This window comes from Miniopterus natalensis, chromosome 6, assembly GCF_054644295.1.
Source record: "Miniopterus natalensis isolate mMinNat1 chromosome 6, mMinNat1.hap1, whole genome shotgun sequence".
Classification (NCBI taxonomy): domain Eukaryota; kingdom Metazoa; phylum Chordata; class Mammalia; order Chiroptera; family Miniopteridae; genus Miniopterus; species Miniopterus natalensis.
In genome coordinates, this window is record NC_142086.1 from 69,931,522 (window position 1) to 69,945,736 (window position 14,215).

Here is a 14,215-nt window from a genome sequence, read left to right on the forward strand (position 1 = left end):
ATATTGCCAGCTTTTACTTTTAATGTATTCAAGTGTGTTAATATATTCTGGGATTTATTAGGATGGCTACAGTGAGTTCTATGATATTTTGTACATATATTCTATTTATTAAATAAAGACCTCATTTTAAAAAGAATTATGGCCTGGCCAGGCTCGGCTAGTGGCTGAGCATGGATCTAGGATCCAGGAGATCCTGGTTTGATTCCCGGTCAGGGCACAGGCCCGGTTGCAGCTCGATCCCCAGCTGGGGGCGTGCAGGAGGCAGCCGATCAATGACTCTCTCATCATTGATGTTTCTCTCTCTCTCTCTCTCTCCCTCTCTCTTCCTCTCTCTGAAATCAATAAAGATTTTTTTTTTTTTAAATTATAGAAAGAATTATGGCTCAAACACATGGCCTCATGTCATATATAATAAGTTAGTAAGACAGACATGAATCAAGTCCTTTTTAATAGATTGTTATGCACCCAAACGTAAAAGAAGTACTTTATTCTATATATAAACATTTGTGAGGAATCCAGAGTAACTTTCTTTACAATCATATATACATTTTGGTAACATTATTTTACATTTTCTACACAAGACGAATGTGGAATTATCCTATATTACATATATACACATATATGCTTGTTAAATATATTTTAAGTTTTGAGAGTTTGATTAGTTGCTATTAAATGGAACAAGAGTTTTTAATGTACCCATGCTTTAGGCTCTTCCTCTGCTGATCCTAAATCACCTTTCCTTGTCTTCTCTCCATAACAAGGTTTCTATGTTAACTGTTTTTGAAAAAATACACGAACATACAAACAAAAAAGCATCCAGGTTGTAGAAATAAATTGGATTGACTAAGGTAGGTAACCAACCCACCACCACCAGAGCTGGTTTGCAAGGAGAATATTTTTACTATTCATGAGAACAAATAGAATAGATCAACTAAAAACCTTTCCCTAAAGCACTGGCAGGATGAGTTTAAAAAGAAACATTTCCTGTTCTGTTCCTTCTGGCCATTTTGTATTCATCAATAGGGCTAGGTTTTAAAATCTCTTAAAAGATGACCTTATAAGAAATGATTTATACTTTAAAAATTCATTTAAAAATCACAGAAGCCCTGAACTCTATGTATGACACAAAGTAATATTATTTCCCTAGAGCTGTATATACAAAAAGATCATTTCAATATGCTACATAAATATTAAATTTCTATCTCAATAATAGGTATCAGATCTAAGTTTGCTGCTTTGTTATGCATAAGCTGCTACTTTATTGCTTTGATTTTCTTACCAAAGATACTCTTCACATAAATGACAATAACAAGTGCCTTCAGTTACAAGCAGCATATAATAAATACTCATTATATAGCACGAATACCTGCCATTACCCTCCATTAAGCTATTATTAGTCAATAGCCCCTAGCCACCAGAGCCCGTATCTCTGTTCACCACAGTGGCCGTTTCGAATTGTGCATTCTCAGTAGGTGCCACAATACGAGAAGCTTCTCAGCTTTGTGGCAGGATAATGTTTACTGCACCGTGGCAGGGAGTGAAGGGAGGTTGTTGGGTCAAGACCTGCCCTTGCAGCTTGTCAGCTGTTATATTTGAATATAGGGTGCCCCAGATCAGCCTCTGAGTGTCACATGGGCTTGGGGGACATAACTAATGAAAAAAAAATCAATGGCTAGTTGTTTTTCAAATGTCAGGGAGAACTAAGAAAATATCTAAAATGTCAAAATGCTCTTGAAATAGGATATAGCCATCCAAAGGCACTGAAGTAATTTAGGGTTTCATACACAAAAGCCCTGGAGCAGGGCAGGGCATGGAGTCCTTCAGCAGCTCTAGGTCTGCAGTCTGTGAATTACTGCATTTGGCTCTCTTTCCAAAGTTCTCAAGGAAATGCAAGGGTTTAAAGAGGGGAGGCAGCAGCAATTATGGTGTGATGTCCAGCAGCCTGGAATAAGACAATAAAGAACAGAATTATGACTCCTCCAACTCTTCTAGCCAGGTCGCTTTTAAATGTGAGGAGGAGAACCCCTTTCAGCTGAGCTTAACTGAAAAGGAGGTCCCAGGGCATGGCTGGAGATGTCATGGAACCCCAAGCAGAGGCTGGCTTGCTGGGAACTGGAAAAGGAATGCTGCCACACGCCAGGATTAGCTTAACCTAATGTGAATTAGGGATGATCAATGAGAGGGCTTCAGGCAGTGCCCGTTAGCTAGATACCCTGTGGACCACATTTCTGGGTCACTAGCAAGGATTTGCCTGCCACATGTGTTCCACTCTTCCTCAACTACCTGTGAATCACCCATTCTCACTCCTGAAATTTAAGACCCCAATGTCCACCCCCTTCTCCTTTGTCCAAAAATGTCTTATATACTCAATGTTGCCTCACTGTCTTTGGAATTTTCATGGAATGATCATGACTATGTGGATTCCCCATGTGCATGTATTAAACTTTGATTTTCTCCTGCTAATCTGTCTCTGCTAATTTGGTTATTAACCCAGCCTAGAAGAACTTAGAGGTGAGAGAAAAAGTATTAATATTTTTTAGCTCCCACAATACTGTTAACTGGACACAGTATTTGAGCATAATTATTTCCAAGTTAGATATTTGGAAGGGTTTTGCTTAGTCCCCAGATGAATCCCTCTTTAGTTAGCGGAAGCAAGAGAGTGGGTTCCTTCCATAGTTTCTGAGACTCAGTCTTGAGTAGGGAAGAAGAGAGTGAACTCCTTTCAGGGTCTCGTAGCTGCAGTTTTGTGTCAGCACCCCAGGACTTTCAATCAATGCCGAGCATCCCCTGAGAGCCTGGGACTCACTCCCGCGCGCTTTGTGTCAGGCACATGCGCCTGTCCAAGAAGATTTGCTAGTGATAAAACTCTCATAGGATTTACTTATATTTTCATTCTTGGGGATTTTATTAAAAGCCAAATTCAGATTCATAAGTTTGTCCTGCCACCCTTTTTATTAGAGCACCCACCTAACCAACATTTAACAACCTCAGCTGACTCTAAATGATGGAGTCTGCACAGATTTGCAGCCCGGTTACCCCCACACACTCCCCCCAAGACTTCCCAAGAAGAGTTTTCCAACAACACAAAGAATTCTGCTGATCTCAGATACTGAACTACAATCTCCAAGAGATTATTTTCCCTCCATTGTTTTTTTCCTTGAAAGCATTGACGTTAACCCAAAACACAGCACATTTGGGGATATGAGCTTCAGTTGGCAAACTGCATTTTTGTACCTGAACTTCAATGTTCTTGGAGTGCTAGCAACCAGTGGAAATGGCTTCATAAAGCAATTTTATATAATTATTTTCATTTTTCATGGTCTGCTCCCAGCCAAGCAGCTCCAAACAGGAGTGCGTCTGTGTTCTCAATGTTCTTATAGCTATAAGGAGTAACCTGAAATAACAATAAATATCACCAACCTGGTATTTTTCTAAATGCCCCAATTTTTCTTCCTAAGTAGTCTTATGATCTGGATTCTAAAAGTTTGTGTTAACATTTTTCTTATTACATATCCATGAACTGAAAGCTTTCTTCTTGAGTGAAGGCTTCTTAATGCCTTCTTCCCAGCCATGGCACCTTAAGCAGACTCCCAAATGGTTTAGATGCTACTGCTCACAACCACACTCATAGCTCTAATGGTGTTGGATTTTTTTCAATATAGAATCTTTTGATTACAAGAAAAAAACACACACCACTAAACTGTGATCAAGTAAAGGTACGATTTTTTTTGTGTTAAAGCAGACATGTAAGATCTTCCAAAGTATAGAGATGCGAGGCCTGTGGCAAACTCAAGTTAAAGAACAGAAAGTTCATTGGAAAGTGGGGGCCACTCCCGCCCTCTCTCAGGGAGAGGTCCACGTGGTGTCCGTCACCTCTGTCTGTGTACAGGTGTCTTGGCCCCGCTCTCCTCTCCCTCTTGACAGGCTTACTTAGCTTTTTCATTTCCTACACATTCAACATTCTTGCTCTTTGGTCTTTTAGATTAAGATCTTTCTGCTCATTCCAGTCTGTGTCTTTAGTTCTCACTGCTGCGTACACAATGTGATTATGAGACAAAACCGCTGACACAACAGATTGGCTCAGGACAGCCCCCAAATGCTTTCCTCTTAGGTCAGTTCTCCACTTTGAATCAATCTGCTATGACAAATATTTAAATTTTATTAGTTTTCATACAGCTTAGAGACTTCAAGGGTGATATAAGATATTTATCTAGAGAGTCTCCCTAAAAGTTACCACCAAAGACTAGGAGATGAGGGAACCCAGATGTCAGTATGGCTCTGACTTATCCACCTTGTTCACCTTTTTGTAAACCATTGCATTTGAGCAAAGAATTCTATAGTTTAAAAAAAAAAAATTTGAGAAACTCAGTCTAGTCCCATCGTGTTTCACTCAAAAGGGTTTTCGTTTTAAACAGTGGTGCTAATGGACACTTTGTAGAAGGATAATAGTTATCTTTATCTCACAAACTATTTTTGGAGCTCATTCATAAATCTAATTTCTTCTTGGATATATTTTATATGCTTAGCCTATATAATCTTGGTGATAACTAACAATATTCCTTCTTAGTTTACCCCATTTCCAGCAATATAGTCCAAGCATAGGTATACCAGTGAGCCCCAGGACAATTTTTATTTGGTTTCCAGTTTTATTGCTGATAATAGAGGACTGACTCCTATATTGGGCATTTTATTAGCTCAAATCTCAAGTGTAAATATCCTCACCATTTTATCTACTGAGTTTTTTAATTTGAAAAGTAAAATTTTGTATTCCAGAAAGTAATTTTTATGTGTATTTTTAATTGAATTTATTGGGGTGACATTGGTCAATAAAATTATATAGGTTTAAGACATATAACTCTCAAATACATCATCTGTATATTGTACTGTGTGTTCACCACCCCAAGTCAAGTCTCCTTCCATCACTACTTATCCCCCCTTTACTTTCTCCTACCTCCCCCTACCTTCCCTTTCCCACTGGCAATCACTCATGTCTGTGTCTGTGGATCCTTCTTTTTTTCTTTGCTTAATCCCTTCACCTTTCTCACTCAGCCCCCATACCCCTCCCTGACAGCTGTCAGTTGGTTCTCTGAATCCATGAACCTTTCTCCATTTTATTAGTTTATTTTGTTCATTAGATCCCACATGTAAGTGAAATCATATGGTACTTGTCTTTCTCTCACTGGCTTATTTCACTTAGCATAATATTCTCTGGGTCTATCCATGTTGCCAGAAAAGGTAAGATTCCTTTCCTTTTTTATGACTGAGTAGTATTCCATCATAGAAATGTACCAAAGCTTTTTTTATCCATTCCCCTATTGATGGGCAGTTGGACTGTTTCCAAATCTTAACTATTGTAAATAATGCTGCAATGAACAGAGGGGTGCATATATACTTTCAAATTAGTGTTTCCAGTTTCTTTGAAAATTTATATGGAACCAAAAAAGACCCTGAATAGCCACAGCAATCTTGAGAAAGAAGAACAAAGTTGGAGGGATCACAATACCAGATATCAAGTTATACTACAAAGCCACTATAATCAAAACACCCTGGTACTGGCACAAAAACAGACATACAGATCAGTGAAACAGAACAGAAAACCCAGAAATTGACCCAGGCCATTATGGTTGATTAATATTTGACAAAGGAGGCAGGAACATACAATGGAGTCAAGACAGTCTTTTCAACAAATGGTGCTGGGAAAATTGGACAGCTACATGCAAAAAAATGAAACTAGACCACCAACTTACACCATACATAAAAGTAAACTCAAAATGGATAAAATACTTAAATGTAAGACATGAAATCATAAAAATCCTAGAAGAAAACATAGGCAGCAAAATCTCAGAGATCTCTCCTAGCAATATGTTCCCCGATACATCTCCTAGGACAAGAGAAACAAAGGAGAAAATAAACAAATGGGACTGCATCAAAATAAAAGCTTCTGCACAGCAAGGGAAACCATCAACAAAATGAAAAGGGAGGCCACTGTCTGGGAGAACATATTTGCCAACGACACATCGGATAAAGGGTTAATAGCCAAAATACGTAGGGAACTCATACAACTTAACAAAAGGGAGACAATCCAGTTAAAAAATGGGCAAAGGACCTAAATTGACACTTCTCCAAAGAGGACATATAGATGGTAAGAGACATATGAAAAAATGCTCAGTCACCGATCATCAGAGAGATGCAAATTAAAACCACAATGAGGTATCACTTCACACCTGTCAGAATGGCTCCATCAACAAAGGGCAAGTGCTGGGAGGGTGTGGGCAAAGGGCCCCCAAGTGCACTGCTGGTGGGAATGCAGACTGGGGCAGCCACTATGGAAAGCGGTATGGAGTTTCCTCAAAAGATTAAAAATTGACCTGCCATCTGACCCAGTGATCCCACTCCTAGGAATATATCCTAAGGAACCCGAAACACCAATCACAAAGAACTTATGCACCCCTGTGTTCATAGGAGTGCAATTTACCATAGCTAAGGTCTGGAAACAGCCCAAGTGCCCATCAGCCGACGAGTGGATAAAGAATGATATCTCATTGTTGAGGGTCTCTAGGAGTGGTAACATTCAGGGACACCCCCTCCACTGACTGCATAATTGCTTTTGTTTAATGCTTTCTTTCTACATAAGATATTTTTCTCCTCTGAATTTTATTTCATTTTTTCCAGTTTGCTAACATCTCTCTTGTCAATGGGAAGGAAGATGGCTTTTCAGATACTCTCCTAAGAATTGCTTCTGAATTGTGCTGCCTCACATGGTTCCTGGCATTTTGTAGAATTTTACACCTTGGCTGCTTCTTTATATCAGTCTGACCTATTTATAAACACAGCTTCTAGTCCTTTTGTAGATAAAATTGTATTTTAAACAAGAAAAATAAATGTACAAAGAAAATTTCTAATTAGGTGCTCTAGAAACTGTTTTTGCTATAATATGATTGCTTGCTCTAAACCTAATGACCTGAGGGTGCCCTGTTAGATATAAGAGGAAATAACAATAATAAAGTTTATAGTTGATTGATTTATATGTTCGTTTTTGTTTGTTTGTTTGGTATTTTTCCTGAACTTGGAAATAACTACTTTTTACATTGCTTTGAGTGTGAATAAATTTTCCATTTGTGAAAGACAAACTTCTGTTCATGGTCGCTAATGCTTTCCCCAAATGATGAGCAGCCAAAAAGACCCTCAAAGATTCAGATCTTTGGGATGAATTATTTGATCACTTTTCCTAGATTGGAAATTATATTTTAAAGAGTTAGTAAGGTATTTTTAAGTCAATACTTCCATATCACAATTTCACTGTAACTACAATGTTTCAATTGAAAATTTTTAGGCGAAAAAGGCCAAGGAAGTGGCTGGCAAATGTTGCTTACAAGTTTTCAAATATTAATTAGGCTATCCACTGCCTGTTCCCACTCATTCAAATACAGAGAGAGTGAGTCACACACTACAAAACCCTCTCTACCTGCCATCAGTAAAATGTTACTGTCCTGTGCAAACACTGTGTAGCACGAACGCCCAGAAGCTAAGGTTATGAAAGCATCACCATAGAAAAGCCGATGCTATATTTATCACAGAGAGTATACGGATGTCAAATGTAATGATGTTGGGTCTACAAAGATTTTTTTAATTCTGTTTTTCACTTCTCTATTAGCATTAGAATGCTACCAGAAAGAAAAGAATCTGACAGCTACATTATGGATTTATGCAAATTACTTACCACAAACTAAGCAAAACAGCAGACACCTTTATACAAGGGGAAAATGTTCCTAAGCAGGTGCACCAGAGTTCCTTCACGACTGCCAAAAACCATACCCTGTGAACTCTTTCTTGATTTAATTTGGAATAATTCCCTCCAAAGATAGACGTCTTCATATTAAACTATCAACTACAGAGGCCTCCTAAATGCCAAGCAAACATTCTTTATTATACTTCCTCTCTGATTCTATGCAGAGAATTAACCGAAAAATTCCTTCCACAGTGTGTCAAGGATTTTCAATATTCATTATTAACGATATTTGAGTTTTAATTGTTTTTCCCTTTAATCACTTTTTAGCTATCTTCCACAAAATAAAAAAGTTAAGATCTACTTCTAATTTATTGCCTTCCACTTCAGAATGCTCCGTCTCCTCATAATATGATACAGAAGAAATTAAACCTCATTGATCTCCATTATAATCATAGTCTTTTGTGTGGCCCTCATCATTAGGTCTTTCATTTGCTTTCTTTCTTCGCCTAGGTAAATGACAATGTTTTCAATTGTTTATGTAATAAGTTCTGAATAAAGGGCAACATTGTGCTTTTTACCCAGCCTATTCTATTCTCCACTTGTTTAATCAATTCTTTAAAAGATAACGAAAACCAGCTTGACTGCTGCATTCAAGATGAAAACTTATTTTGATAAAGAATTTCGATTACACTTTCATTCTGGTAGAAAGATTGAAAGAGATTAATCACTGCCAGTTAGAAAATTGTTTAAAAATTGATTATTTAAACAAGAATATTTGAGATTGTGCTATATGGATTATCCTTTCCCAAAAGATTAAAGCCACCTTAATTCATTGGGGGAGGGGGATCTGTTTCACAATTATTTAATAAATTATGTCTTACATTTTAATATATCCTATGTAACTAGAAACAAGTTTTAATTTCCTATCAAATGTAGTTAAATTACCAAAACTGTGACTTAAAAAACCCCCACTCTTAAATGTTAAAAGCAAAGCAAATCTTGGAAAATTAAGAATCCAAGTTTTAAAAGATGCTAAGAATGCCCTTTAGTATATAAGTATCTGTTTGTTTAAATCAGCCCCTAAAAACTTTCACCACAAGTTTTGTAGGAAAATCTACCATCTGTACTGACATAGAATAAAGTGCAACCATCCCCATCATATTTTGTAGTGGGAAACTGAGTAAATTAATGGATTTATGCACATTCATTTCTAAATCATGTCACTGTTAAAGAACAAAATCTCACCCAAGTGAATAAATTGAAAGATCTAATTGGCTTTATTGAATGAGTCATAAATCAGACCACATTTTACGTAGTAAGCAGAATAGAAAGGTGCTCTGAGGAAGGTGTACAACTGGAAGGGTTTTACCAGCAGAAAGTGGGCAGGACAAGAAAGTTAAAAGAGTCGATTATTTCAGGCAAGGTCACCTTCGCTTAGTGGAAAGATGACCAGGAAATCCCAGAGGAAACCCGCAGTTGGATTAGGTGCTAAGCCCTGGTGGTGTTTATCACAGTGGCTCTGCTTTCAGTCTGTTTTTGTTTTTTTTAAACATCCCCTAATAATAGAAATTTTTTTCCACTTTGAGTGAGCAGGTTACAGTGTTAAGAGTCTAATTTTTTGCTCTTTTGACAAGAATTCATAAATGTCAAGTTCTTTAAATATTTCACCTACAAAATATTGTGTTTTTATATATTAGAAATAGGGAACTCCCCCAAAATTAGGTATAGATTTATTTTAATTTGGCTTTTGGTGCAAATAGGAAAAGGTGCTAAGGTTTATGTTCAGAATTATGGAAAAAGAGTATGATTCTCAAAAATGTAAGACCTCAAATTTTAAACCCATTAATGTGGACCTTTTACTTCATAAAATATGTGATGCTTCACGTGCCATAGAGTAGAACCTCAGAAAAGAGAAAATTCCAGGTAAGCATATATATTTCATAATTTTAAAAATATTAAATAAAACGGACCATATTTATTATATCTCTGTTTAATAAGATTGTACTCTCTCACATATATGCATAATTAACCTAAATGAGCTACATTGCATTTCAAAGTACAACTTTTTGCCTGTTATAATACTTTTCTTATCTGGTGCTGAGCAAAAAGCCTTTCATTGTTCTATTTATTTTGTGTCCTTAAGATATTTTGTTTTTGATGGGGCACATTGAGGAAAAGCTACAGAGAGTATTTTCCTTCTATGGCCAAAGCTGTCATTGTGGTTTCCTACCCTTTTCCACTTAATAGGAATTTTCTGGGCCACTCTGTTGTTTAAGGTCTCTGGTGGAATCAGACACTCTTCAATGTTCGGCTGTTTATTTGGTTTGGCTGCCACTGTGGGAACAATTTAGATTGCTTGAAGAATGTGCCCAGACTAATGAGAATGACTGACAGCTGAGTGAGACCAAGAATCCCATAAAAGTAAAAGAAAGGTGAAATAAATTTTTTATACCTTTAGGCTTTTTCTTCTTTTTTAAAAAAACATTTGAACAGTTATATAATGAATTCTCATTTAGTCTTTAATTAGTTGGGTTCTCATTTTACGTGAGTAAACCACAAAATGCACAGAGAACAAAGCCAAACCTCTAAGAAATATTTACACCTCGGGGAGCAGAATTTGCCACCCCAAAATATGTCCCGTTGGTATACGGAGCATTTTACGCTGGTTATTTTTAAGAAAGAGCAGACAGGGGGGAAACTATGAAAACCAAGTAGAAGTTACCCTTCGTAAGAGACACCCGCTTTTGCCTTTAGCCAAGGCAGATATTTAAGGTGATGGTTTTGACCGTTTGGGGGTTACCCATTTCCCCTGGTCTTTCCCATGCACACCTGTTAGTAAACGTCCCCTGTTAATCAATATATTATAGTCATCTAATCAGTAGACCAGCCAACGAACCTAGAATGAAAATGGGGTTTTTTTCCTTCCTGCCATCTTCTTACCCTTATTTTATGGGTGCGTATTGTTCAAAGACATCATGTCACGGGGTAGGTCTGAGCGCGCCAAGCTGGAAGAGTCAGCTAGTTGTGCGAGCAAAGGCAGGGAGCAAACGCAACCAGGGGCTGAGCCGGACGCTGAGCTCGACCCGCTGCAAAGCTGACGGTCACAGCCCCAGGGGACCGCGCGGCCCACCCCGCGGGCTCCGGGAGACTGGGGTGGGGTCTGGGGTCTCCGGGGAGGAGGAGACCGTGCCGGGCGCCGCTCCGCGGGGTGCCCAGCCTGGGGAAGGGTGGGGGTGGGGAGGGGCGGAGCCAGACCTGGGAAGGGGGTTGGAGGGGCAGGGAAGAGAGGGGCGGGGGCGAAAGAAAAGCCTCTCCCGCGCCCACGCCCGGGCGCAGCGGCGGGAGCTGGGCACAGGCCGCTGGGCAGCGCGCCCCGCGCTCGCCTGCCCGCTGCAAGCCTGGGGCCCGGCCTGGGCAGGCTCCAGGGCGCCGGGGCAGAGGCTGGACCCCGGGCCCCAGGCTCCGCCCTGCAGCTAGGGGCCGCCGACCCTCCTGGGGAGCCGCGCTGCGCCCCAGCCCCCGCACTTCTTCCGCAGCGGCAGAGCCGAGGCCCCGGGTCACGCGTGGGGCCCTGGGCGCCTGGGGACAGGCCTCTGCGGCTGCTCCGGCCTCACTAAATTTCACCACTGCCCCCACCCCCCCACGCATGGGTCCCCCAGATGCTCCACCCCTTCCGGGGAGCGCCCTGGGCGAGCCCCATGGCCCGGGCAGCACCAGCGTCCCATGCAGCAGGCGGCAGGGTGCCCCCCCACCCAGGGGCGCCGCAAGGGAGCTGTGCACTGAAGGAGAGAAAGGGCCCTGCGCGGGCTGCACACCTGCGGGGAGGACCGCGGGGGCTGCTCTGCCCTGCGGGCTGCTTCCCGGGCACAGGGGCCGACGGGTGGCCTCGCCGCCGGGAGTTCCAGGCCGGCCGCTCCGGGGAAAGGTCAAGGCGGGAATCGGGTCCGATGTTCAGTGCAGGCTTGGCATAAAGGGCTACCGCCATTTGGGGCCTGATGTTCTCTCTTCAACAGTATTGATGATTTTTCCTTCAATATTAGCTTAGCAAAAAATTGTAATACGTTTCTTTAAAAACGCCTCACCATATACAAATTTTAAAACAGTAATAATTTTTTATTTTCAGCTATTTTATTCTTTTCTAACATCCCTTATTTTTCCGTTGGTGGCTGAGACTTTCACAATCATGGCTTTTAGAATTTTTATCTAATGATTTAGTCTGAATTCCGAGGAGTCTTCTCACTGCCACCGAGGTTCGAGGCCAGCGCCCACCCTCGCAGCGCCGAGCGCGAACCCCAGTAAAGCGAGGTGGAAACACATTTCCCAGGCTTCCTTCAAAGCGAGGACGACACAGGAAGGAAAGCCCTGGTCTTCAGTTCCACCTAAACTAATAAAATATTTCTTTTCCCAACTCTGTGCTTCATTTGAAAATGTTATAGGAATAAATAAGTGGCTACTTCAGAATGTTTAGGTGTGAAGCTTCTTGAGCCGATTGAATAAATCAGCTTCTATGTTCCCCTTTACCACTCCTCTGTGAGCAAGCTCCGCTCTGCCTGGGGCAGCGTGTTCCTAGACGGCCGAGGTTTCCTTGAGACGAGTTGCGAGGCCATGAACAGCACACCCCTTAGCACTTCCCAGAGGCCCTCAGCACCCGCGCCTCCTCTGGGCGTGTACCAGCCGGGCCACGGTCTCTCTCTCTGCCTGATGCTTCCAGAGGCAAAAGCTCAAAACATCCGAGTTTGGAGAAAAGGAAAGTTGATTGATTAAGAAGGTGCCAACTGAGAAGATGGGAGACTTAGTGGTCCCTGAAATCCATCTTAAGGAAGTCTCCCGAAAATTTAATTGTGCCCTGGATACTTCACCTATCATACTGCTGTTTGCACTTTCAGCATTTACTCTTACTGACCGGTTTTCCTAGACTCGAAGCTTCCTGAGAACAGCGACCACCCTCCTCATGCACGGCTTTGCACACCTAGTACTGAGCACAGAAAAACCACTCAACACATGCCACTGAGTGAGAAAAGCCAGCAGGGCTTTGTGATAAAATCGCACACATGTGCTTCGGGGCAGCAGGCTTTGTGTCCTCGCTGACCCTTATGCCTGGCCATAATGATCTTCTCTACATTATTTCAGGTTCTTCCGTGAACTTTGTGTAATAAGTGCAGTCTGTAACAGAAACACTCTATTTCAAACATAAACAGCCCAGCAATAACCCCTCTGAAGACATTACTTGCCAGCCTGAGTATCATAGAAGCACACAGCCTGGTCATTGGCGTTGGTGCCTTGCTTCCCTTAAGGCTTCACTCACAAGGGCAGCTTATGGTGGAGGATGCTAGCCAACGGTAGAGGGTGCCTGTTTGATTATTTCTGTGACTAGAAATAGAAATTGTAGAAGGACCTCCGGGCATTAGAAATTGGGGGGCGGGAATTAACTACCAACTTGAGGAACTGAAGTAGCCAAATTTCATTTACCATCAGAGTGTTATTATTTTTAGTGAACTATATCTGTAAAATGAATTCTCTTCATGGAAGCTCTCAAAAAACTACAAGCATACCCCCCACCCCCAGCCCCCACCCCCGGCTGCTTTTTAAAGGCATAACAGATTCTTAGAATTGGGGCCTAGAGAAGGCAAATGCATGTTTCTACTTTTATTGTGAAATGTATCCCATTTTAAGAGAAAAATGCAAAGTTATATATAAGTTTGATGTATTCCAGTATTAATCTGCTTACAATTTCTGTAAGAAAATACTAGTGAAAATTTTTCAGTATTTCTTCTACACTTACTCAAAGTTGAATCAATAAAACACAAATATTTTCTTTCTTAACTGTACAGGTTTAATGACTGTTATTCATCTTTCTACTATGTTTCCTTTCCTGTTGCTACTCTATAATTTGTTGATATGCAGAATATATCGAACTCCAAGTGTCTTTGCAGTAACCCTTTGGTCATCCCTAGGTCATGTTTTTTATATTGGTTCCTAGAGCAACTCTTTAGAGGTTTGGTGAGTTCTAGGATCAAACTAATCATTTAAGGCATGGTTCTAAGTTAGGAGAATCTTTCTTATTACTTAAATACACTTTCCCATCCTACTTTTCTAGTTTCTTACCTGAAGTTCCATTGATATCCAAAAAATTAAAGAGGCAACCAACATCTAGAGTGAAAGCTTAACTTGTCTCACAATAGTAGCTCAATCTTCCAATTCATTGAATTTTATATTTGCTAATTAGGTTACCTTTAATATTATTGATTAAATTTTTCAGTATTTCATTTGTAACTAAGTTGACTTAAATATTGCTCTAGACAAGGTTGTTTATGGTAAAAGAAAAGCTAGTTGATACAAAATTGGTCTTTTTATATGTCTTCTTATTAGTCCTTGAATTCTGTCTTATAATGGGAGCACACATGCTTTTTGTTTTATTACTGTTTCATTTCTCATTTAGATTATAGCTTTGAGCTTGAAAGAATTTGAGCATTGCTACTTACTGAA